This window comes from Macaca mulatta, chromosome 5, assembly GCF_049350105.2.
Source record: "Macaca mulatta isolate MMU2019108-1 chromosome 5, T2T-MMU8v2.0, whole genome shotgun sequence".
Taxonomy (NCBI): Eukaryota; Metazoa; Chordata; class Mammalia; order Primates; family Cercopithecidae; genus Macaca; species Macaca mulatta.
In genome coordinates this window covers 137,349,801-137,368,724 of record NC_133410.1, presented here as the reverse complement: position 1 = coordinate 137,368,724, position 18,924 = coordinate 137,349,801, and the positions used below count along the sequence as shown (strand labels likewise).

Genomic DNA, 18,924 nt, shown 5'->3' with positions numbered 1-18,924 from the left:
CTCTATTGTACCACCAGCTCCCCAAAGTGGTGACAGGAGCCCTGGGCCTGAGCTGCAGCAGTGACTCAGCATGCCCCAAATGTCTCCAAGTTTCCAAGGCCACCCCACAGTTGTATAGTAGCTCTAGTCAGGCTCCTGGGGAGGTCTGTCTGACCTCATTACCATGGAGCAAGACAGGATTTTGTAGAACATTCTTTCTTCAGTCTCTTTAAAGAGCACAAGCCAGGACACACACAGACTAGAAGCTGGTTTCTAGGAAATTTAACCTCTCGAAATATGGGCATCATTGAATGTCCCTGATATAGTCATTCTCCAGCTGCCACTGTATGAAAACAATACACACAAAAGATGAAAGACAACTTTGAATGACTAGCACTGGACTCAGGACTAATGATAAGAGTATTAAAGTCACACATTGGCCTACCCGAAGCAAAAATTTTCTTCCCTGAAAGAGTTGAGAAGTGTCACTGTCCAGTGAGGCATTTCCTTTCAAACTAAATCCAGTTAAGAAGCTGGGCTGCTGGCCATAACTCCTACAGAAACTAACATATACTTCTGTGCCTCTGACAGCCCGGCCCAGTGATGAGTACACAGTTGTAATTGAATTGCATTTGATGTTGTTTGCACTAACACAGCACCAGACTTCAGGACAAACCACAGCTCTGCAGAGCAGAGGTCTGGCCCACTCTCCCCCCACCCCACCCCCCGTGGCTTGGGTCTGCCCTTGTTGTTACGACCTGCCCGAGGTTTCATCAGCATCACCTCTGACTCATACTTCGCATTCAATAGCAAGATGAATTCGCCAGCAATGAGAGCCTGGAAGAGGGCCAGCCTGTTGGTACTAAAGCAGTGCTGGCCCCAACGCAGCTGGCTGGGCCAGACGTTGATGGGAAATGGCTGACAGCAGGATAAACAAGCAGCTCCCTTTTTGGTGAGCTTCAGAGGAAGCAGGTGGACAGAATCAAGGCTTCAGGTATGCTCTGCAGAGGCTCTGTGGAGTGGTGGGAGGCTGTAAAACAGCGTGGGAGATGGTTGTGGTTCTCCCCCAAGAAAGGCACCGTCAGGGAGAAAGGCAGATTGGCAAACAGTGTGGGCCCACAGTGTGAGCCAGGGGAGAAGCCATCAGGGGACACATCAAGCCGTGAGAGGCAACTGGTCAGGGACCCCTCAGTTCCCCACCGTCCCGCAGAGACATTGGGGGCAGTGTCTGTGCCTCCCTCCCTCACCACCCAAGCTGCTCCACAAGAAATTCTGAGCCCTACTGGGCAAGTGGAGGGAACCAAATGCCTCAACTTGGAGAAGAGTGGAAGGTCTAACCAGCAGTACTGTGGAAGAGCAACACAGACAAAAGGTGTAGAATTAGCTGGGCAGGGTGTGTGAGTTCCTCCTGGTGCCTGCATGCCTGAGAGGACGTCATGCATTGAGCTTGGTTTAGGTTTTAAGGCAGTTTTGGTGTTTGAGGCTTATTTAGCACACATACGTCCAAGGTAGCATCAGAAAGAATTATAAACTTCGTGTGACTTTTCAAAACAACCCAGTGAGCCTAGTGTTGGCAAATAGCAGTCAGCCGAGATAAGCGGCCATTCTAGGAGCAAAGGCCCTTGTGCCAGGAAAACAAGAACAAGCACGAGCGAGAAGCAGGGCAATGCAATCCACAAACACAATTCATGCTTTACAGCTGTGAGACAATGCTTCTTTTGCTTGGACCTCAGGCTCTGCAAACTGCAGCACAGAGGAGGGTAAGTGTGCAGTGGCCCCTAGAGAAGAGTGGTCAGTAACAAAATTGCACCCCACTTTACTTGCCCCTTTGTGTCCCTGGGTCACTGCCCGGCCTGTCCCAATCCTGCAACATGTGGAAAGCCAGCGTGTTCAGATGGAATAATAGGGGATGCGACCTAAAGAGATTACTAGTAAGATTTTCCAGAAAAAGAAAAATAACTATTTTTTAAGCATGAGCAGGGAGAAAGTTTCTTTGTTTCTAATTGGAAAGCTTTGCAAGCTATTGACTTATTGAGAAAAATGACAATTGGGTACACAGCTTTGACTTCTGGTGATTTCTGACACTTTCCTCAAAAGCCTAGCACTCCAAATTGAGGGCCCCAGGACTGGCTGTTTTACAGAAGCCCTTATGTATTGAGGTCTTGTATGAAGTGAACCCACGTAAGATGGGGAGGGGTGACAAATGTTGGCTCAACCTCAATCGTCGGATTATGGTTCAAGGTCATTTTCTTAGAGATAGTGAGTCTTCAGAAAACCTTTGAGTAAAGGCAAATGAAAGGCTTGGGTCTAAAAACAGGCTTCCAAAAGTGGAAATAGGACACAGGAAGTGGAGAGTTGGAAAACAAAACAAAACAGATGAGCTGGAATGAAAAGAGCAGAGAGAGAGTAGAAAGACGGGGAGAGACTCTCTAAGGAAAGCTGTGAAGGAAGAGGATTGTGGCCTCTTGGCTTTATTTTCAGTTAGTGCCTCACACAATTCATAAGGTGAGGCTCCCGCACATTCTGGCCTGTTCTCCCCAACTGTGGGGGTGGGGAGGTAAGTGAACTACACCCGGACTTCTTGCAGCTGTCATCTCAATATCAGGTATCTGCGAGGTGGGGAGAGAGGTGGGAGGATTGATAAGGGGTTGTATAATTACTGGGAACTCCAGCCAATGTAATACATGCTTATGTGGGCCTATGTAGTTAGGTTTCACAATCCCTACTGACTGTGCCAGACCCTGAACTAAATACTGGGGATGTCGAGATCAAGAAGGCATGATTCCTGCCCTTAGGAGTGCACCATCAAAGGAGGTGAGGAGTACATTTCCTCAAAGGAGGAGACAGATGAGAAAACTAAACATTTTGATTCAGTATGTTTTGGGATGCAGGTAGGAACCAGGGCTGCAGGGCCAGGGAAAGGGGGCACCTCCCCCAAAGACAAAGGTTCTATCCTCAGTCCCACAGAACAGCTTACAAGACTCCTCCTCAGGTGCAGCTGGGTCGGAGGGTACGGCCATCTCCAGCTGTCTCCTACATCGCCTCTATTTTCTTACTGTCTCCTTCTAGTCTAGGTCTCTCCAATCCTATACACTTCGTTTCCAGCTCTGTTATGCCTTCAGGCTACTGGCTGAGCCTTTTTCTTTTACTGCTAAAGCATAGCATACATTTTCCTACATTTCCTCCCTACCCTCTCGTTTTCCACCCACCCCTTGATGTCAAGTTCCTCTCTGTACCGCTTTATCATAATCTCCCTCTTGAAGAAGAACCACCAGTGATTTCCTCATCACTAAATCCAGCGATCCTCATTGATGTTATTATACAGAGAGCTGACTGGCAACTATCACACTACAAGCTAAAACTCTCCCCTCTTTCAGCTTCCCAGGCCTGTCTGCCCTTGTTCTTCCCGCAGTTCTCCTGTGCTTTCTTCATTAGCACCAATTCCCTTTCCCATCTCATAAGTGGGGGTGTTCCCCAGTGAACAGCCGCAGGGAGCGCACCTTCGTCCAGAGTACCAGGTCTTCTCCCTGCTGATGACACCCAAGTCTTTTTCTCTAGGTCTGATCCTTCACCTTATTTCCAGTCCAGAATTTCTAATCATGTACTGGTCAGGTTCACATTCATGGTCATCTGTGTCTCTCAGGGTTCCTAGCACAGTACATTGCATAGATATGGACACAATAATATTTTATATATATATATATATAAAATACAATAATATTAAGCTTAATGATGAGTGAACGAATGAACAGATAAAACATCCCAGTCTCCTTCAGAAACCCACTTTGTCACTTCTGCCTTTCTTTCCTGACCATGGTTTCCGGCCTGTTATCTTCCAAGAGACAGAAAATTTATTATTATTTTCCTAGAGGAGTCTCATCCCCAAAGCCTGGAAATGGGGCTTTGTATTATCCATCTAAAGATGAGTATTGTTGTCTTTCACCCCTCCATTCTCTTTTCAGTGCCTCGTTTTCTTTCTTGGTGAAATGGAATAAAAGTGATCAGCCCTTGTGACAAGTCATATTATTCATGGTAACATTGTTTTGTCTTGTAAGTGACTGACATTAGGACTCACATATGAACTGATTTATACCTCAACTTCAAAATGCCCTTTCTCACGATCTTTAACCCCAAAGCAACAGTAATAGCTGGACTAATAGCACTTGTAGTATGCCAGGCACTGTGCTGGGCTAAGTGCTTTACATGTATTATCTTTCCAAATCTTTTCCAAAACCTTATAAAGCAGAAACCATTTCCACAGAAGGAAACTGAGGCTTAGGGAAGTTGAAGTAACTGGCTCAAGGTAAGTGGTAGAGGCAGGGTTCAGGGAAACATGAGAACATCCCACTCTTAACCCCTTACCACACAGCCTCTTGTGTCTATTGGATTCAGTTACAGGGGGCTTGAGTTGGTTCACATCTACAAATAATTGAATGTCTGTTACCTGCTGAGCATTGGGGGATAAAAAGTTTAAAAAGATCAAGTCCGTGATCTCAAGGAGCTTACAGTCTAGAGGAAGAGAACCAACATGAGACTGATGCCTGTGCAGTGAAATGAGACTTTTGGATGAAAGGGTTACATTTACACAAAGCACGCACAGTTCAGTATTACATGTCCCTGCCCTTGAAGAAGATCCCAGCTGCTAGAGTTTTGACTATGCAGTGTTTCAGATTTAGTTTCCCCTCCTCTTTGATCAGGCTCCTCTGTCTTTCTAAAGCTCATACTATACATATAATTTCCATTCAAATTCAAAATCTTTCCAATTATTGTAGTGAATGCAATGTTATTCAAGGATTTTTTTTTTCCTGAAAGAGCACCTATCTGACATGCATTTTTAATTTTATGTGCAATATGCAAATGTCATCACTGTAGTTGTTAACCGCAGTGCAGGATTGCAATTAACTATGGAGCTGTGCATTTTAGTTATATGCTAATGCTAATGAGATTTTCATAAAGCAAGTCCAATTACCAGCCCTATTTTTTAACTGCAAGAGCTAGTGCAAAGCAAAGGTGTTGACTTTCTTTAGAATAAATTACCCTTTGTCCTTGGCTCCTTCATCATATTCAATCATCCTAAAAAGTAACTCCTGCTACTTTGAATATTGTATCCTGCCTTGCTCTCCAGTACAATATTAATGGAGACTGTGGGCAAGATTGTTTAGAAACCAATTTACACTGCACAGGCAGTGGGAAAACTTCCTCCAAATGTAAACTGCTCCAACAGAGGAGCAGAGCTTTGAATACTCAAAGTAAACAGGACCTAGAGGAGACTGAAGACCCAGACAGTGAGTTAGCAAAAATAAATCACAACAGAGCATGTATGTGGTGTAACCTTGCACAGAGGAAACAGAAGCAGTGAATGGGTATTTAAACTCAGATTTATGATCAGCTGTGTCACTAGTGGAAGACAACCACCTTAGCGGGATATTCATTCATTCATTCATTCATTCAAGAAACAAGTTATAGGGGCTTCTGTGTTCCAGACACTAAATTAGACACTGAAGGTTCAAATACGAATCATATAGGTGAGGAGAGACAGACTTTCATATTTTATTTCTGTACTAATTGATTCTTTTACAAAAAGAAAGTGTCTGTGAATTACTCGGGCAGTGAAAGAATGAATAAGCACAATGCCTGCCTTCAGTGAGCTTATAGTCAAGTAAAAGGATACAAATATGTAAAATAATTTTAAAAGGACACAAACATGTAAAATAAAGTATGACACATGAGGTATTTTTAGAGGGGGACAAAATGAAGGCAAAGGTCAGTTTGGAGAAGGAAGGTGATGGGGGGAAAAGCTTCTTAAAAGATAAGGAGATTCTTGAGCTGAACCTTGAAGGTGGATAGGTATTAGCTAGAACAGGGTGAGAGGTCAGTCCAGAAAAGAACAATCTGAAGAAAGCACAGCAGTATGCAACAGCCCAGGTGACTGGAAGTGATCCAAGGTCCCTGGAAGCACAGGGTACGCAGCAGAGCCAAGATGAAAGGTAAAGTTGGAAAGGAGCCACTGAGAGGTTTTCAGCAGGAGAATAAACAATCAGACACGCCTCTTGGGCAGCAAAGTGGAACAAGGGTGAAAGGTGAGTGGGTGGGGGCAAGTAAATCACCACCCACAGGAACCACTTCTCTGTTCAACTCAGACCCTGAGACAAATGATCAGGTTATATTTCCCCTCAAGACGTTTCCTGTGCCCCTATGGAAGGCTATGAAACAACAAAGTACTCTTTATTTTTAATATTTTTTTCCAGAAAGAAAATATGGGAGAGAGGGAAAAAAGCTTGATGACGTTGATACACAGTTTGAGTGTCTTTTTTACTCTGGATCAACTTTGAACCAAGATGAAAGAAGCATAGAAACAAAACCACAAAAGAAGAAAAGGCGAGAAAAATAAGGGGAGAGAAGATGATAAGAATAGTACCAGGCTGGGCTCAGGGTTTCAGGCCTGTAATCCCAGCACTTTGGGAGGCCAAGGCGGGTGGGATTGCCTGAGGTCAGGAGTTCGAGACCAGCCTGGCCAACATGGTGAAACCCCTTCTCTACCAAAAATACAAAAATTAGCTGGGCGTGGTAGTGCGCACATGTAATCTCAGCTACTTGGGAGGCTGAGGCAGGAGAATCGCTTGAACCTGGGAGGCGGAGGTTGCAGTGAGCAGAGATCGTGCCATTGCATTCCAGCCTGGGTGACAAGAGCAGAACTCCGTCTCAAAAAAAAAAAAAAAAGTATTAAAAATGAAGTAGAATTAGGTCTGGGTAATCGGAGTACCTTTTCTCCTTTTCATACCAACCTGCCCCCAAACTCCTGCCGCCTCTGCCTGGGAGAGGAAAGCCAGGAATTGGGAAAGGAAAGTGGAACAAGGGAATCTTCTGGAGGTGTCAATAGAAGCAGACGTCCATTCGAGGTAGAAGTACACAGAGTTCCACTTCGTTGTAACAAGGATGAAAGGTTAAAAGTCCCAGTACAAGGGCAAATATATTTAGTGGTGGAAAGTTGAGGAGTTTGTATCAGATGTCTTCTGCTTTAATTGTGAAATACGAAGTAAAGTTATCTGCCCTGAGGGGAGAAGTGGGAATTCAAACAATGAAAAAGTTTGAGCAAATAGTGGGGTTCGTCCAGAATTGGGGTTTTGCTAGATAATTTCAGTGAAAGGATCAAGGGTCAAGGGAATTTAGAATATAAGTAATCTGTTCTGATAGGAGGAAACTCAAGACAAAAGTGGCTGGTGGATGGGCAGAAAGGAGAGAGGAGGAGTGATGGGAATAACAGAGTAAGCTGGAGGGAGGGGGATGTAGCTGGAGGGCAGTCATCTGTACTTGTTATCTCAGGGAGGATGTCCAGGTCTAGGGTGAAGCTGTGAGAATGGAAGTCAGAGATGGGGTATGGAAGCTCACTGCAAGATGAGGAGGTCAGAGAACTGAGTGCTCAATGGTTAGATGGGTCAGATAGAAAGAATATGAAACAAATGCCAGGCTTCAATGACTGAGGAGGAGTGAGCAGAAAACCAAAAGAGAACAACATCATGGAAGGGCAGCAGGGTCTTGGCCTGATGACCTGGGCCTTCAGGGAGCAGGAATCCTGAGGCAGATGTTGGTGAGTTTTAACCTCATCCTCTCATCATTTTTCTTGCTGATAGAGCCTCCCTTCCCCATTAGGTCACATGTATGAGCTCATGACCCAACCCCAGCCAACAGGACTAGGGGGCAATAAGATGGGGGCTTCTGGGAAAGATTTTCCTCCTGGTTAGGAAATTGTAGGTGAGGAGAAATTGCACTTTCCACCTTTTGACATTATAGTAGGTTGAATAATTCCCCTGAGAGATATCAGGTGCTAATCCCTGGAACCTGTAAATGTTACCTTGTATGGAAAAAGGGTCTTTGCAGATATGATTAAGTTTAGGATCCTGAGATGGGGAGAATATCCTGAATTGTCCAGGTGGGCCCTAAATGCAGTCACAAAGTGACATTTTAAAAGAGGGGTAGAGGGAGATTTGATATAGACAGAGAGAAAACACACACACACACACTCACACACACACACACACATACACGAGAAGGTAATGTGAAGGTAGAGTCAGAGATTGGAGTGATGTGGCCACAAGCCAAAGAATGTTGGCAGCTATCAGAATCTGGAAGAGGCAAGAAATAGATTATCCTCTAGAGCCTTCAGAGGGAGGATAGCCCTGCTGACACTTTGATGTCAGCCCAGTGACACATCAGACCTCTGGCTTCTAGGTCACACCAGACCTCTCTCACTGGCTTCTAGACCAGTGAGAGAATAAATTGTTGTTGTTTTAAGAACCAAATTTGTGGTATTTGTTACAGAAGCCATAGGAAACTAATTCAGATGTAGCAGTGAGCGATGTGATGACTGGAGTGGCAGCAGCTATCTTGAAACCATGAGGACACAAACCTGAGGATAAAATTAAATTCAATATCCTGGAGAAGACAGAGTGGAAAGATGGAAAGACCTGTTGAATTAGCCACGTATCACTCAACCTTTTGACTTCTTATCATGTAAGATAATAAATGTCTTTATTGTTTATGGCTCTTCTGGTTGGATATTCTGTTACCTGCAGCCACGAGCATTCTAATTGATACAGGCCTATCCAAAAGGGTGGGAGAAGGCCGGGCGCGGTGGCTCAAGTCTGTAATCCCAGCACTTTGGGAGGCCGAGATGGGTGGATCACGAGGTCAGGAGATCGAGACCATCCTGGCTAACACAGTGAAACTCCGTCTTTACTAAAAAATACAAAAAACTAGCCGGGCGAGGTGGCGGGCGCCTGTAGTCCCAGCTACTCGGGAGGCTGAGGCAGGAGAATGGCGTGAACCCAGGAGGCGGAGCTTGCAGTGAGCTGAGATCCGGCCACTGCACTCCAGCCTGGGCCACAGAGCGAGACTCCGTCTCAAAAAAAAAAAAAAGAAAAAGAAAAAAAAAAGAAAAATGAGCAGCTCCCATTTGAGTTAGGAGCAGAACAGGTAACTTGCGGAGAGTCAGAAGCTTAAGAAAATGGTTAGGGAAAAGATTGTAGGGATAGGGGCATTTGTTAATTACGCAATAGGCCTTTTCAAAGGCAGTAAAAGCTTAGGAAGAGGAAGATAATTGGGAGGTATTCTGAGAAAATGATTATGTGAATCACGACACCGTATTGTTGTGATGAAATTACATAGAGTATATATATAATATAGGTAGAGTGGGGAATAAGGAGAGACTCGCACTTTGGTAGATTTAACCAGTCCCAGGGTTGCCAAGAAAACATTTCTACCAATGCCAGGACCAAAGTGGCTTTTAGACTTTAATGCTCATAAGGTTCATGGAGTTTGCTAAAAATCTTAAACATTCCTAGGCCCCAGGACCAAGATCCTGATTCGGTAGATCTCAGTAGGGTCCAGAAACCTGCATTTCTAATGAGTATCCCAAGCGATTCTACTGCAATTGATTTGAAACACACTGTCCAAAACACTTGCTTTCACATGTTTTTGACTAAAATCTGCATTAAGAAATACATGTTGTGGCATAAGCCACATGCACACACCCACACATATGCATGCACACACCTACAACCACAAACGTGTGTACAAGGCATGTAAAACAATCTGGCTTAACCAAATACACATTTATTTTTCATTTATACAAAATCCAAAGCTGATGTCCCTGGCCAGGTGACTCCATTTGGATGACACTCTTCCAAATGATGGCTCAGGGTCCAGGCTGCTTCCACATGTGCCTCTGAGATCATGTGGCTTCAAGATTGCCCTGGTGTCATCTAGTGGCATATGGAAAGAAGAAAGCATGGAGGAGCCTGTGTGGGAAGGTTTTAAGGGCCATATCTGAAAGTGGCAGATATCTCTCCAGACACACTGTATCAGCTGGGTCTCAGTCACATGGCTGGTTGTCGAGGCTGGGAGAGGTCGAGGAGCCCACAGGTCCTGGTAAACACCATCAGACTCTCCACTGTAGATAGACTGAGATGTGTGTATTTAACCAAGATCAAAGTTTCACAAAATAATACTCCTATCATATCCAAATCCTCTAATAGTTTTCTGTTTTGTTCCACCCCATTCTTTTCTACTTTATTTTTCAAAACGTCAGTCTTCACAACTAAATTGATCTCATGTTCAATGAAACTCAACAAGTCACAGTTTGGGAAGCATCATCCTGGAGGATGTTGCCATTTGGCCAATGGGGTGGGTGGTCCCACATTTTTGAGGGACTCTGTTTTCTTTGAATATATATTCAGCACCCCCACAGTCCGGCCCACTCAGTAAGTGGTCACCATCATTGCTCTCATGATTGTGGTGGTGAAAAATACAAAGGTTTCCCCAGAAATGACATTTTTTTTTTTTTGCAATTAACAGCATATAAGATAGCCTCCTTTTGGTTGTTTAAGACTTTAGAACAGAAACTTGCTAGTGGAGCAAGAGCAAGGAGTAAAAAGAGCTGAAGGACACGTGTCTACACTGAGGGCAGAACGGAATCCACAGAGCGCCTCTGCTGCTGTGCTTACCGTGTGGTTCCCTTTCTCCCTACACTTGGACCAGACACGTAAGATTCACCAGATGTGAAACCTTTGGAATCAGTTGGAAAAACCAGAAACCCGAAGCCACAGTAGACATCTCCATAGGGATTTCTTACCTCTTTTGGTCTGGACTGACCCAATGATAAGTTATTGAATTTGACTTGTATTTCTGAAGCTCCAGGTTGGAAATGGGGTGAGTGAGTGAGAAGGAGCTGCCCTGACTCTGGCTCCTCCCCACACCCAAACTCTTCTCACCCTTCCCAGCTGTCTCAGACACAGGCTTGGGGAAGGAAGAGATACACGGAGGGAATGGGAAAGAAGATTAGGAAAAGGTGTGGAGATGGCAAAAGGAAGGGAGAAGAGTGGGAGAGAGGAGAGGGGAAATCAGGGGACGTACTCCAGAGCAAATTTTTACCAGATGAAGAGAAAAAAAGAGGAAAGGCTGTTTAGGTTTCACTCCACCTCACGCATGGATTTAGGAGAACACGACTACAGGACTCAGTTTTTGAAACTGTAGCTTCTGGAAGGATTCAGAATTCACTGAGTTTCATGAAAAATGAAAAGTACCTGAGGAAAATGCTAAATGTTATTCCAGAATCATAGAACAAGCACTGCTCACTTTAGACAGGTTAATGTGTAGCTCTTGGATAAAAATTTAGAAAGAGGCAGCTGTTTGGAAAGTCCAGCAGGGGCACCAAGCCAAAGACCTGGGGCAGCTCGCAGCCCAGCCTTACACTGGAGTAACCTGAGCCCTCAGAGAGTCCAGGAGGTGAGGCTACAGTCCAGCATTCTATTTTTAATTCACAGTGTGGAGATAAGAGTTAAATAGAAAGCAGATTGAGACTTCCCTTAAATCTCCTCTATAAAAGAAAAACTGGAATTAATCTACAGGAGCACTCCATGGATAGCTCAGTACCATCATTTTTAAAGAATAAAATTAGAAGCAGAAAACTGCGTCCATATCTTTCTGACATCCAAGAATTATTGCCATCGAAGCACTACAGCCCATGAAATTACTTTCCAGGCTACACTCATTAGATGTAGCATTTTCATTCTGTAGACCTGTGGTTTTAACGGAAAAGAAAAGAAAAAGAAAATCCCTCCCTTCATAGTACAACTGTTCCCATATACTGGCCCATTAATGGGATGCTAATGAATGCGGAAGTCATTGTAAAATCACAAATGCAGAACTGAGAAGCAGATTTCCAATATCGATAGGCCTAACCTTGTTTTGGAAATTTGGATCATGAGAGCATGGGACTCAGGTAGAGCATTGCGGCCTGTGTTTTCTGCACACTGCAGCTAAAGAGGCACTCAATTACAGGCTTGATTTTTAAGAAAATTTTAATCACATCATACAATCACCATTATGGGTTATACATTAAACAGATGCTAACCTAGCTACTGCAGCCTTTGTCACTGGAAGTGTTAACCACATAACACGGCAGCAGCAGAGCAAAGAGATTAAGAGTTCAGGCTCTAGAGCAGTTGGCCAGGGTATGAACCCAAGCCCTACCAATTACTCACTGTGTGACCTTGGGCAAGTTGCTTAATCTTTCTGTGCCGGTGTTTCCACTTTTGTAAAACGGAGATAATAATAGTCCGTGCCTGCAGTAAGGATTAATTGAGAAAATGTATGCAAAGCACTAAATCAGTTCCTGGCACTATAGTGTGTGCTCAACAGCAGTTGGTGGTTGTTAGTATTATATTGTTGGAGACGTAAGAGAAATGAATCTGAAATGGCTCTGCACTCCGGTGGCTGAGTTCAAACCTGCTGAGGTGTCTGGTCTTCATGACATCTCAGGCCTCATGCTGCAGAGGAAGAGGAACCAGTCACCTTTCTCTGACGGTCTTCGTGTATCTGAATCCATTGCCATGCACTGAGCCTCGCATGGTGTGTAATGCCTTGGTTTGTGTATTTACAGGATGCTTTTCTGAACAACTCTCTGTTTGCATGATGCCTTTAAATACACACAAGAATTACAAGGCAATCCTCTGTTTGTAGCCTACATGAAGGCCAGTTGGAGAGACTTCAAACACCCAGGAGATTGAGCAAACTCATTATGGGGTCTGATATAAGAAGGAACTGTATGTATGAGGAGCTGCTAGGATGCAAAGATGAGTAAGAACTGACCTCTGCTTTCAAATCATCAGTTAGCTGAGGGGCACAGTTAAGACACAGGTGGATTGACTTATGTGCTATCCAAACAACACAAACCTATTGTTGTGGAGTCTCCAAAGATGAAACACCAAACAAGACACACTTTAGAGAGCAGCACAGCACTGATCGATTTCACAAATATCTACTGGGCATCATCATTTGCCAGGTTACTATTCTAGGTGCTGGGATATAGCAGTGAACAAAAGTCCCTGCCCTTGTGGAGCTGACATTCTAGTGGGCAAAAGGACAATACATAGAAAAGCACAAGAGTACGTGTATATACACACATATACACATAGGTAGTATGTCAAGGCGTGCTAAGTGTTACAACAGAACGGGTAACAGGTTAGGGAGTGACAGAGAAAGGAGGGGCTATATGACAAGCTGCTAATCATGAGGTAAAGGAAGTTAGAGAAAGAAACAGAGGAGGACTGAGAGCATCCTGAGAAAATTCTGGAAGCTGGGTGGGCAGGAAGGCCATGGTAGAAGGAGTGGGGAAGCAGGTTGTTCTAGGTATGGGATTTAGAGAGAGCAGAGAATGACCAGAGTCAGGAGGAGGTCAGAGGAGAGGCAGGCGCCCCCAGGGTGGGCACAGCACCTCTGGGGACCAGGTTACCCAGGGACCTGAAGCCAGAGCCATACAGGTCATTAGGTGTAACTCTCAAGAGCTACTGCAAGCTGCCTGATGAAAAACATAAGCAGTCCCAGTTTTTATTTCAGCTGATGAACAGGAACCAGGGCCAAAGGATGGCACCAGCCTAGTAACACTGACACTTCTTCTTTTTTTTTTTTTTTTTTTTGAGACAGAGTCTCGCTCTGTCGCCCAGGCTGGAGTGCAGTGATGAGATCTCAGCTCACTGCAAGCTCCGCCTCCTGGGTTCACACCATTCTTCTGCCTCAGCCTCCCAAGTAGCTGGGACTACAGGCGCCCGCCACTCCGCCCAGCTAATTTTTTTTAATATTTTTTTAGTAGAGACGGGGTTTCACCGTGTTAGCCAGGATGGTCTCGATCTCCTGACCTCGTGATCCACCCACCTCGGCCTCCCAAAGTGCTGGGATTATAGGCGTGAGCCACCGCGTCCGGCCAACACCAGCCACTTTTTCTAACTCTCATTGTCACTTGTCACAAATAACCTCCAATACTGCCTGCTCTTACATGTGGAATCTAAGCAAGCTGAACTTACAGAAGCAGAGTGTAGAACAGTGTTTGTCAGGGGCTGGGAGAAATGGGGTCATACATCTCATCTATATTAGGATGAAAACGGTCTGCAGATCTAATGTACAGCATGGTGACTGCAGTTAATAATTCTGCATTGTATACTTGAAATTTGCTGAGAGAGTAGATCCGAAGTATTCTCATACACACACACACACACACACACACACAGATATGGTAACTTTGAGGTAATGGAGATGTTAGTTGACCGTAGTAATCATTGCACAATGTGTATGTGTATCAAAACATCACATAGTACACCTTACATGTATATTATTTTCATTTTAAGAAAAAAAAGAACCTCCAAATGTGCCTCTCTCCATGTGCTAGAGAAGAGCCTTCCGCAGCCACACATGCCCCCTTCCAGTCTGGTCACATCTGGGAGGCCCTCCCAGCTCCTGCTCCCCCATTTCAAGGAAGGCTGCGCACCACTTCTCCGCTCACTCCCATGGTGGCTGGGTTTGAGGGCATTATGCCTGGAGTGATGACACCAGAGCCACATGGAGAAGGAGCAAGGTGGCCTCCAAAGGAAAGGAAGCTGGGCTAGGGCAACTGTCCACCACACGTGGGGTGTGGTTCCGTGTGTGTGAGTTTTGCTGCCTCTTCCTTCAGCAGCATCCAGAAGCCGTCACCTCTTCTATGGCCTGAGTGCTCGCCTCAGCAGCCTTCCCCATCCCTCTGGGGTCTGCTGCCTCGAGTCGCGAGTCCAAATACATAAGCCTTTAAAAAACACCCGGCATATAAGCACAGAACGAGAGCTTAAAGAGGACCACTCAAACCTTGGCCTTTTGAGAGACCATTTCTAAGAACTGTGTCTGTGTTTCTGTGGGTTGAGTTGGCTGAAATTCTAATGGGCACCACAAAATGCTCTGTATAAAGTAAGTGTAATTCCTTAACGTGAAATAGAATGGCTGAATGTCACGCGAGTTTGCCCGCCTTGCAAACTCACAGGAGGCAGTCCAATCTGCAGAATCTACAAGATATGCTATTTCCATATTTTTTTTTCTTTCGTAATCAGGTTAGCCTACAAGTCAGTATCTCTGATATTCAGACTCTACAATAAGCAGCTCCCATGGAAGCCCACTAGCTTTGCTCAAATTGAACTATTTCATTTCAATAACCAGTACATTCTATGTCTCATTGATAGAAATTGCTGTTTGGAGGTTTGTCAATTCACTTATTCATTTTTTTTCAACAAATATGTTGAACACATAATATGTGCTAAGTACAATGCTATGTCCTAGAGGTTCAAAGGAAGAAAAGGTCCTTGTCCATCCACAGGTATATGCTACATCTTGGGCTTCTTAAATGGGGTTTTTAAAACTCCAGCAGAAAAACTCTTGATTCTGGCAATGCTGTAAGAAATTTGTTTTTATTAGTTCTCTTTTAGGCACTGTACCTTATTTTAACAATCAAATCATTGAGCACATAGCAGGGGGAAAAAAAAGCAGAAAAAAGTTATATGGAATCATTCTTTGAAAGGCCTAGATTATAAAATCAGAATATAAGGTGAAAATCATGAATAAGCACAAGTAGTTTTGAAATTGCCTTATGCAGGTACCATGCTGGAAACCAACACACACCATATCCAGGTAAATCAAACCCAGCCATCATTTCTTCTAGCTTTTGTTAGGCACTAAACGGTTGACTTGCATTTAGAGACAATATTGTTAATAAAAACATGTCTTTAAAATGCTAGGATTGCATTCAGTGTCTAATAAACTGGGTCAGAATGACAGTACAACAGACTGATGTGTAGAATATTCTGAAATAGTAACTGATGAATTACGTTTGCACCTGGTAATTCTAATGGCCCTGCAGCTCTGAACCACTGAATTAAAGGCATCCATTTCATCATATGAGGATGGGCCTTTAAGCTGCCACCTGCCTTCCTACTCTCTCCTTGTAGTGAAGAAAGGTAGCTGAGGGTTCCTGAGCTTCCCAAGGAGGATTCAGACGTCCTGAAGGGACCACTAGACCAGAAGAGGCCTGGGTTGGGTCAAGGGCAATGTGTAGAGTGTGGACTTGGAACCTGAATGGCCAACCATCAGCAGTGGGAGGGTGTCACAGTGCCCACAAACTAGGAAGGAGAAGTCCCACCTCAACTGAGGTCAACACAGACCAGAGGAGAGCACGTAGAGCTCAACAGATATGTTGATTCTCCCCTGTGAAGAAAAGCAGGAGAGTAGGAAGAAACCTGTAGTGCCCAAATGTGCACCCAAAGAGACTAAATATTAAACTAGAAGTGCCCAAGTTATTTTGAAATAACAATATTTTTACATTGCCTACCAGAAATGGGGGCTTGAGAGCTACATTGTGTTCAGTTATAGAAAAACAAAACCGGGCCGGGCGCGGTGGCTCAAGCCTGTAATCCCAGCACTTTGGGAGGCCGAGACGGGCGGATCACGAGGTCAGGAGATCGAGACCAGCCTGGCTAACACGGTGAAACCCCGTCTCTACTAAAAAATACAAAAAACTAGCCGGGCGAGGTGGCGGGCGCCTGTAGTCCCAACTACTCGGGAGGCTGAGGCAGGAGAATGGCGTAGACCCGGGAGGCGGAGCTTGCAGTGAGCTGAGATCCGGCCACTGCACTCCAGCCTGGGCGACAGAGTGAGACTCCGTCTCAAAAAAAAAAAAAAAAGAAAAAAAAGAAAAACAAAACCACATTTCTACTCATGAAATAGTGCTGTATGTTGTAAACCTGCTACATATCCCAACTATAACCTCAGTGACTGAAATGGCGGAAGCACCAGCACGATTAAATGAGTTCTCCTTATGTACTGAGAGAAATATACATTGAATTTTCATAGCTTAAATGCATATAGGACATCATCTCCTTATCCTCTTTGATCCTACATTCCTATGCCACATATAACACTAAGCTCAGAGAACACAATAGTTTGCTTGGATACACAAAATATATAGCATGTATCCACTAATACTCACACCCATCCAAACTCACCAAAAGCACAAAAGAAATGAGAAGTTTTGTTTCTTAACTTTGTGCTTAACACCCTTTGTGGTTTTTTTGTTTGTTTGTTTGTTTGTTTGTTTTGTTTTGAGACAAGCTCTCACTCTGTCGCCCAGGCTGGAGTGCAGTGGCATAATCTCAGCTCACTGCAACCTCTGCCTCCTGGGCTCAGGTAATCTTTCCACCTCAGCACCCACCTCACTCTGTAGCTGGGACTACAGGCATGGGCCACCATGCCTGGTGGCTAATTTTAGTTTTTTAATAGAGACAGGATTTCACCGTGCTGCCCAGGCTAATGTCAAACTCCTAGGCTCAAGCAAGCAATCTTCCCACCTTGGCCTCTCAAAGTGTTGGGATTACAGGCTTGACTGGGTTTTAATGAGACTGAATATTTTGTCATTTGGGTTTCTTTCTTTCTTTTTTTTTTTTTTTTTTTTTTTTGAGATGGAATTTTGTTCCTGTTACCCAGGCTGGAGTGCAATGGTGCGTTCTCAGCTCACCGCAACCTGCACTTCCCGGGTTCAAGCGATTCTCCTGCCTCAGCCTCCGAGTAGCTGGGATTACAGGCATGTGCCACCACTCCTGGCTAATTTTCTGTATTTTTAGTAGAGACGGGGTTTTTCCATGTTGGTCAGGCTGGTCTCGAACTCTCAACCTCAGGTGGTCTGCCCACCTTGGCCTCCCAAAGTGCTGGGATTACAGGCATAAGCCACCATGCCCAACTCACATTTCTAACTCTAAAAACTACTCTAGAATCATATTCTATTCTATCTTGTTATCCAATATTAAATGGGGCACAGATGTTCAGTACATTTTTATTGATTAATAGATTAAAGGACTATGTTTATAAACTGGATTGGTCGGCAGGAACTGGGGCAGGTTATATATTAATATCTTAATGTGAACTAAGATATGGAAATTTATTTGGATAATGTAATATTGACATCCTACCCAACCCTGAAATCCCATGATTTCTAGTTCAAACTACCTAGCATAACAGTGGATTCATCTTTAGGGATAAAAGACTATTGATTCTCTTGTGGAGAAGCAGCGTTCTCTTTCACCATCCTCAGTCTAGTTCTCCAAAATGCTATTTTTAAGAAGCCCCAGCTAAAAGGCAAACAGCACAGTGGGTTAGATTTGGTGTTGGAAAGGTGGAAATAGATCTTTCCTTGTTGAGAACTACTCAATTCGGTAGAATAGGAGACAAAAACCTCAGTGAGGCTGTTAAAGGTAGAAACAGAAAACAAATCTATCACGGAACCTCAATTAGCTTTAGGGGGCAGTGTCTCAGAGCCATCTCCATGGAGAGGAGGCCACTTCTCTCAGTGACCAGGACACAGTCTCACAGCTGCTCGGGCCTCAAGGGCCTAAGGAGACAAAGTGAGCAGAGGTGAGATCATGTTCTGTAGAGATCGTGGTGCCAGCAAATGTGCCCCTGTTCTCACATGCTGGCAGGCTGCCTGGAAGGAGCCAGCCCAGCTGTTAGGTCTGGTGGCAGTCTATTTAACCTGACCATACTGGGAGCAAAATCCCAGCTCTCCTGTTCGTGAGGCATTTTCCAGGCAAAAGCTCTTGTATGCATTTGGTTCAGTGGTTATTTGCGTATCAGGAAGGGCTGAGAGAAAGGCAAGTAGATACATCCATCCTTTCAAGGAAGATACACCCACCCTTTCAAGGAAGAAAGTTGGATGTTTTATGGCTAGAGACACTATGATACTTGCAACCAGAGTCATAGCTAACAACTAAGAGTCTCTAAATCATATTTATCATAAAATTCTAGAGCCGAAAGAGATTTTAGAGATTGTCTAGTTTTAGGAAAGAATCAGAAGCCCAGAGATTAAGCAACTTGTTGAAAATTACACAACTATTTCATGGCAAAACCAGGACAACAACCCAAATGGCCTAATTGCTAATCCAGGGATCTTTTCATCATACCTAACAGCTGTTTGAGAACATACAGGACAGCTCTCCCTTGCTCACTCCTCTGTCTTTATATCCCTCTTCCCCCTAGTGTCTGAAAAGGGTGTTTGGTGGGTAAATATCTGGAGGGCCTCTGAAGATTTTGTTTAGAAGGTCTTCG

The 18,924-nt window shown here is 44.4% G+C and overlaps 1 long non-coding RNA gene across 1 annotated transcript; it reads left to right on the top strand.

The window, feature by feature from the left end:
- Positions 1 to 869: 869 nt before the first annotated feature.
- On the top strand, positions 870 to 8,515 carry LOC106998497 (uncharacterized). The gene is made up of 2 exons (XR_001444979.3): positions 870 to 973; positions 8,299 to 8,515. It is a non-coding gene; the product is annotated as an uncharacterized LOC106998497 (long non-coding RNA).
- The last annotated feature ends 10,409 nt before the right edge of the window (positions 8,516 to 18,924 follow it).